Source organism: Lycium ferocissimum, chromosome 12, assembly GCF_029784015.1.
Source record: "Lycium ferocissimum isolate CSIRO_LF1 chromosome 12, AGI_CSIRO_Lferr_CH_V1, whole genome shotgun sequence".
Classification (NCBI taxonomy): Eukaryota; Viridiplantae; Streptophyta; class Magnoliopsida; order Solanales; family Solanaceae; genus Lycium; species Lycium ferocissimum.
This window is the reverse complement of record NC_081353.1, coordinates 23,488,541-23,496,868: the sequence shown is the minus strand read 5'-3', so window position 1 is coordinate 23,496,868 and position 8,328 is coordinate 23,488,541.

Here is an 8,328-nt window from a genome sequence, read left to right as displayed (position 1 = left end):
TAAATAACTTGTAATCACGATTTCACGAAATAACTTGTAACATGGTTTCATAAGATAACTTGTTGTAGTCTTGCGTAAACATGTTCTTGATTCATGAGTAATAACAATAGTTCATAATTATATAAGTAGTTGTCTTGAAAACATGCATGCTTGCTACATAAAATCATAAACTTTCATATGAACATAATGAGAATGCATGAGGAAGAATTCATGATTCATGGATTAAGCTGGGTTCCTAATAACCATAATGGAAGATTAGGAATACAATGACGAATATAGATACAAAAATTCATACGCATAGATACGTAACTATGGGCTACCAATATGTTGGGTTTAATGCCCTAGGGTTTGATCTTCATGGATATCAAGAAACGGGTAATGGGGAAGAACGTAGAGGTTCCCACATGTGGATGGAAGTTCTACATACCTTAATCGCTCCAAAACTTGAATCAAAGATTTTAACTTTGAAGAAGATTTCCAAAATCTTGAATTCTTGAACCTTGAGGTGGGTTTTCTTTGAAAACCCTAGGTTAGGAATGATGACTTATTGTTTAGATTACAAGGATATATATTAGAATTGACTTGGAATGATTAGAGTATGCTTACCTTGGTGTTCTTGATGATGGGAGAGAATATAAGGTCGTTCTAGGGCTTGGGGGTGTGAAGAATGAAGTGAAAAAGCCTTAAAACGAAGTTTTATAATTACTTTCGAACCCATTTTACGCTCCATTTCACGTCCCGTATAATTTGTACGGACAGACCGTATATCACACCGTAAAACCATTCAGTGATTTGGACATTCTGGACCAATTATACGGTGAAATATACGGCCCGTATAATTTGTACGGACCGTATGTTCCACCGTATAATTTTTACGGTTCGTATGTTTCCACCGTAGACTGACAGAACACTTTTTAGTAAAATGGGCATAACTTTTTGTACAGATGTCCGTTTGACCTCCATAATATACCGTTGGAAAGGTATTTCAAAGATATACAACTTTCAAGGAGGAAGTTTTCCCAAATTCCAAATTAATAAAGGGGTTATGGTCGTTGGAAGTAAGACCTTCTACAAACTCACTTGCAAACATGCCCTGTAGAGTGGCTTTCAACTTTGCTTTGCCCAAAGGCTCTTCTCATGTCTTTATTGGGTTTCAAACACCATTTATACACTACTCAAATTGGGTTCATTATACCCCCATCTTATGAGACAAATCTTAGCCCGAATGCACGAGGTGTTACATAAATCTTCACTACTTGTACCAGCCGGTACATGGGCGTCATCTAGTACCTTTATGAGGGCATGCCTATATGACAATGAGCTAGCCAACAATGATAGCATTGAGATTTGCACCGTCGTCTTCTTTAAATGCTCAACAATGGAATAATCTTTCAGTTGCATGCACCGCCAAAAGTCTTCAGCTTCTCCTTCAGTTATCGCCCTTTTCTAGGTATTCTCCTTTCTCGTGGCGTTTTGGGCCAATTCCTCAGGAGTGTAGCATCTTCCTGAACGAGTCATGCCTTGGGTCATAGCGGCCTGCACAGTGATTGACTTTTTGGGGTTAGGCACAATCTGTTGTGCAACCTGGGCTGTTAGAGGTGCTGGAACCAAAGTCCTGAACATTGATATATCCTTAGGAACTTCTAGACTGGGATCAAGATTTTGAATTTGGGTTGTTCCTGGAGTGAGAGGGAAGCAACTGTCTGTTCAAGAGAGTTGGTTATTTTGGGAGACAATGCTCCGCAAGCTTCTCAGTCCTTATCCCTCTCTATCACGTGGACCCTGCTATTCCCATGATTTGACAGCGGGTTCGTATTTACGTTAGGAGCTGCGGTTTCCAGGATGATTTCTCTTTTGTCGATCAAATCCTGGATTTTTTATTTCTGGTTTATGCAATCCTCCGTGTTGTGCCCATTCCCTCCTGAATGGTAGGCGCAAGTTTGATCGGCCCTATAAAATCTGCTTTCGGGCTGTGCTGGCTTTGGTGGGGCTTTTTGAATCAATCCTGCAATTAGTAGTCTCTCAAAGAGTCAAGCCTTTGGTTCGAGGATCGTCGTGAATTCTCTTAATGGCTTTTCCTCCAAAGCTGGACGTAGAGCATTATGCTGGGGGTGGTGGTTGATTTTTCTAATTTTGGGGTTGATAGGCTTATGGAGGGTTATTTTGCTGCAGGCAGTAGTTTTACTGGGGTGGTGGTTGGTGTGTTTGTTTTGGTGGCGGTTGATAAGCAGGAGCAGACACACTTATGCTGGGCGGAGTTGTGTATGCTGGTACCATAGTGGTGAAGGCTGGCTGTGCATAATACATGCGTGCTCGGCCATATGGAGGGGCAGAGTAATTTAGGAGGGGCGGAGTTTGGTGAGAAGATGGTGGTCCTTTTGGGTTTTGGTTCGGAATGTGGGATATGCTTGCCACGTCCTCTTTCTGTTTGCGGAAGGCTCCCGCAGTGGCCTGTCCAGACGCTTTGTTGAAGATACTAACGATCTTTCCAGATTTGAATCCACCTTCTATGGTCTCTCCCATTTTTACCATCTCGGAGAACGACCTCCCTGCCATGGACAATATCCTATCATAGAAATTCGGTTCCTGTGACCCGATGAATACGGAGACTAGCTCTCCCTCACACATCGATGGCTGCACATGGGCCGCTTTGTCCCTCTATCTGCTGGCGAATTCTCTATAGTTCTCCGTTGACTTTTTCTTGACCTTCTCGAGGTAGTAGCGGTCTGGCACGGTCTCGATATTGAAATAAAATATTTCCATGAAGGATTCTGCCAGGTCTTCCCAAATGAGCCATTGGCTCATGTCTTGTGTGGCGAACTATTCGGCTGCCTCGCTGGTCAGGCTACGACTGAATAATCGCATGATTACGGGTTCATTCTTCTTCACCCCAACTAACTGGTCGCAGTATAAATGGAGGTATGCTTTGGGATTCCCTGTCTCGTTGAACATTTCAAATTTCAAGCTTTTGAACCCTTATGGCAGGTCCAAATCTGGGTGCATGCACATGTCGTTGTATCTAAGGCCTGTGGCCTTTCTTGCAGACCTATTGGATTTTTTGAGCAACTCCTCCATCTTCCTCTCTATGTCCTTCTCACATCTGTCTTGCTCAGTTCTCCAGGTCCTTTCCATTTCCTTATAATGATCCAACTCTTTGTGCCCTAGGGAGGATTCGTTTGGGATGTTGGGGGGTGGAGAAGGACACTTGGTGAGTGGAATGGTTAAACGATATTGTGGTGGCTTGCCCAACTGGTGGGGCCGGTGTGTGTACTTGGCTTGTCGGATTGAAGAATATCGGCTGAGGAATTTGGTGCGAGGGGACTTAGTGGGTGGTTCCTAGAATTTGAGCGTTTTTAACTGGCGATAGTGTACATTAAGAGGGGAAAGCATGGTTTGGATTGGGGATGTTTAGTGTAGGGGGTATGGTTCCTGGTGGGTAGACGGGAAAGTGATCGGGCACTGGAGAGCTCAACGAGGGAAAGGGAAGAGGGGGCCTCCTTCTTTCGGTGGAGGCATTCTTTTCCTCATCGGCTACCTCCCTTTTGGCTACCTTTTCCTACAGAGTGGCGATGGTAGTTAATAACCTTGTAATCACATCCTCCCAGGATGCTGCTTCTTGCGAGCCCTGGGTGTCTCCGTTGAGGAGAACGAGCCCATTTCTTGCTTCTTCGGGGGTAACAGTCATTCTGTCTTTTCCTTTGTCGGAGAGGGACGCTAATGCGGCCTTGAATCTCGTAAAGTATGCCATCTTTCGATGTTACACTAATTGGCCCTTTTCTATACGATAAGAATAACTCAACAGTAAAGAAAGTTAGTTTTCGGAAATCAAATATAAAGGCAAAATATCACATATGGTTATTTAAAGCGCAAGTAGCACATAAAGTCATATACTGAAGCTTGAGTACTTTGGCTAATCCTAACTACAGACATCCCCAGACCAGGCCTGACTAGGGCTTTCTGCGTATGCCTCCATTGGCACATCAGGTCGGCGCAGTTCCTTTACAAATTTATGAGGGTGGGGGTAATATTTGTGCAAAAAGAAAGGGGCTCCTAATATCTAATAAAAAATATAGCTCTGCTAGTCGTTGTCCTTACGAACTTGCTTTCTCATGCCGAATCTTTCTTTTCCTCAGAACCACGGTGGGAGTAGGACCAAGATCTGTCCGGTCCTGATCATATTTTTGAACTCAAGTTTGAAGGCACGGCATCCTTCAATATCATGTCCCCTAGCTCCAGTATGGTATTAGAAGAACTTGTTTCTATTTGGCCCTAATGGTGTGGGCTCGTAAACAGGTTCCATGGGCCTGATCTTATTCAACAAAGCCAAAGTCGAGAAGAGGCGAGCGTATGATTCCTCAAAAATCGTGAAATCGTACCGTCAAAATTGAGTCTCGGGGTAACTACCTCTCCTAGGTGATGGGTTCATCGACCAGCAAGGTATGCGGCCCCCATAAAATCCTGATGATCCTGTCGTCAATTAAACTAACAATCCTTCTCCTTAACGCCAAACATTCGTTCAAGGTGTGACCCACCTGATTGAGGTGAAAGAGGTACCTTTTTTAAGCGTACACCAAGTCAGGGACCGGTAGCCTAGCCCTAGTGGTGCAATCCATCCCAGCGGCCATCATCTTCCTGAATACTTCCTTGCAAGTGACGGGCAATGGAGCTACTCTGAATGGGGAAGATCGGGCTCTGAAAGCTATGCTCCACGGAGCTGGTGTAGGAAGGTTTGCCCTTCCAAAGTTCTCTGAAGCCATAGTAGGGCGCCAGGCATCATCATGGGCGAAGATGCATAGAAATCCGTTCCCTCCTCAGTAAGGGCATAATAACCAGATTCGTCATCTGCATTATTTTCCTGAAACTCGGGAAACATCTCAAATGGGTTCTCCTCTCTTTTGACCCCTATGTCGACAGGCTCTGGTTCCTCTATGTCCCGAGGCTCTTCCTCCTCTTCCTCTGGATCTTCTTCTTCCTCCTCTGGCTCGTCTTCTTCCTCTGGCTTTTCTTCCTCAAAGGGCTCGAGATCCTTTTCTTAGGGCTCTGTTCCTTCTTGTGGGTCTGATGCGAACACCAACGGATCCGAACAGACTCCTTGTTCCCCGTTGGTCCCCTCCAAGGTTCCTTCTCTGGGTGTTACAGGCCTTCTCTCTAGCAGTATGTAGTTTAGCACCAATTCCCTCACCTCTTCAGGGACGTTTTTGTAGTATTGCTATTGGGATATGCCTTCTCGCGGGTTCCCAACCATGCCCAGTAATCCGTCTACCTCCTCAATTTTCTTTCCTATTTCCTGGAGGTGTTTTTCCATCTGCAACACCTTGTCCCGCAGCATCTCAGCTGTCTCTCCTAAAGTCCGTGCTACCTTCCCTCCTTAATTCGCCATCGTAAGTCAAACTTTAGTGCAGATAAATTCGAGTAAGTTTTAAGCCTCATGGTTTTTCTTTCAGGTATGTAGTTTAGATTATCGGACCAATCGGACTCTGGCTTTAATATATGATCATACACATAGCAAGTAAGCATGCGAAGCACGTAGCAAATAAGCACGTAATTTACAGGTATTTATACTACTCGTGTCCCTAAGGATTTTGAGCTAAGATTTTCTTAGTCATTCGAAACATGTAAATGCCATTTGTGAAGGTGAACCATTGCCCCAAAAAAGTCATCATGATTTAATAAATAATAGCGATAATATCTTCCCCGAAGGGATTACAAAATTGATGATAAAGCCGACATGAGGTTTATAATAGTAAAAGCAGTAATCAGGGAAGTCCTCCGGCGGCTGATACCGAGGCTTGGCTCTTCCTGGCCTTCTTGACCCTTCGAAGGTTGGTCTGGAGATGAAGGCATGCCTGATATAGCTCCATTTTGACAATCACTAGGTCTGTTTCTTCTAAGATCCTGGCCAAATGCTCTTCTGTACCTTCCAAGCATTCTTTCATACGCTCATTTTCTTGGGCCTCCTGGGGAGGTGCGGGTCCAGGTGTAAGTGCACGTACTAATCGTCCCTGCAGCCATGCGTGATACCCTAGTTCACACCCCGCTTCGATCCTATTTGAAGCTAGAATATCTGGGCCCCAGCTTACACGGCCATTCCATTCTCTGAGGATTACCCTCGCGTGCTTGATTTTTTGGTCTGTGTGCTTAATGATGAACTGCTCAGGATTTCCTACCTGAGCTATCACTTGCCTCCTACCGAACTGTCTCAAAACTTGGGACGGATAATAAAGACGGACTCCTCGAACCCCAGTTAGCGGCAGAAACAGGCAATTCTTGCCTCAGACTACCACAATTTCGGATTATAAAGTCAGGAAACATCTAATGGATCCGATCTTTGGTCAAGTCGGTGAAGAAATCAACCCCAGCATTTTTGGACATAAACTCGAGAGTTGGACAGTAATTCACGAGGCGATCTACCCGATTTTGTCTACTCCAACGCTAAACCTCTTTGGCCATGTTAAGGTGTTTGATAACCCACCATTGTAGCAACATATTGCATCTCCGGAAGTATTGGAAATGATGTAGGTACTTATCTAGAGCCCGGAAGATGTCAGCCAATATGATGGGCGCTAGGTCAAAATACCTTGTCTCTTGATCTTTGGTTTGTCGTGGAAGATCACATGGGCTAGGTAGATCACCCGGGTGTGTATGGCCAATGACCCATCCTGTGGAAACACCATAGTGCCTAAGAAGGCTATGGCGAAGGCTAAAGGCCTGGTGGTCTCCTATTCCTCTTGGCTCTTAAATTCCCTTTGATATAGCGTGTACCTGGTAATATCCCCGAATCTCCGGTATAGATCCCTGAAGGATACGATGGGCCCTCGTGCCTAGGGAGCCCTATCAAAGCAAGAAACCTCATGATTTGGCCGACGGTGGGCCTTTGTGGAAATAACAGATTGTGATCCGGCTTGTGTCGCCTCCTTAGATAGGTTCCATTGCTGTCTATGGCATCCCTAATTTCTTCTAGGGTAGGAGTCATCTCAATATCACCGAAACGGAACAACATTTCCTTGTCATCCCAATACCCCGCCACTACCTTTATCAGTTCCGGGAGACCTTTCATTGTCATGATAGAGGGAAAGTGTCCTGAAGTGCAACTGATTATCCTCTGATGAGTATCACCCATCCATTCGTACCAAGCTCTCAACAACTCTGGAGCCTCAGTGATGATGTCGAAATGAATTCTTCGTTCCATCTACAAAGCAAAACACGGTTAAGATTCTCCCATCCCCGTAGGATCAATGGTTCACTACATAGGCACAAATATGTTTCCACATAGCACATAAATGAGATGCGATATTTTTTCGAGTCATAGACCGTCCGAACACAAGGTAGTCACTCTTAATGAGCCTTAGGTAGGTCTGAGATACCCAAGGCCCGTCTAAGTATAAATGCTCTAGCTCAGTAGAGATTTGGCCGTCCAAGGCTCTATCCTAGTTTTCATTAAAGTAGTTTTTCACGAAAGACCGAAAATTCGAGCGGACAACTGGGGCTGAACCGTTAGGGCTGTCGGACGACCGCGAACCAACCCCGCCTCATGACGGTTCCAAAAGAAATTTTTAGTTTTACAGTGAAGGAATGACTCCGTGCTCCACGAAGTCGCCTTTGGAACAAAGTGTAAAATAAATGCCAGGAGTGGTGGAGTTATGAGATGCATGCAATGACAGTTAATAATTGCGGGAAAGAAAACACATAGACGGTTAAGGAAAATATACTCATATTATATTGGAACCCTTATGGTGAGAACCTTTAAGTTCCCAAAGGAGTCGCCATCTATAATGGTTCGCTTTTTACGCGGGTTAAGGCATAAAAGCCACTACGAACTCGTTGGTGCTCTTTCGGACTTTGTTTTGAAAAAAATCACCACCTAATTTTTAGGAAATTAGGAAAACCGAGAGTGAAGTTCAAATACCATAAAAATGCTTCGTAATCCAGAGTTTTAGGTAAGGGTTCTGATGATCCCCTGGGGAAGGTGTTAGGCACCCCAGTATTAAGAATCTGTACTATATGGTTGACCTTCGAATTCCAATGTATGAGTATTTTTCATGAATTGTCTATTTAGTGTTTATTCTCGCAAAAATATTGTCATTTGCATATCATTTTGAGAAAAGAATTTTGAATATGCTCCCTTTAGATTCGGATTTATAATATCCGGATAAAATAATTTTCCTCTTTGTATTAAGGCTGGGCATAAATACTGAAAATCGAAAAATCAAACCGAACTTCAAAAAAATGAAACCGAAAGAATCGAACCGAACTAGTTTGGTTCGGTGTTCGGTGTCCACCTTAAAAAAATCGAAACCGAAATAGCCAAACCGAAGTTTGATAAAACCG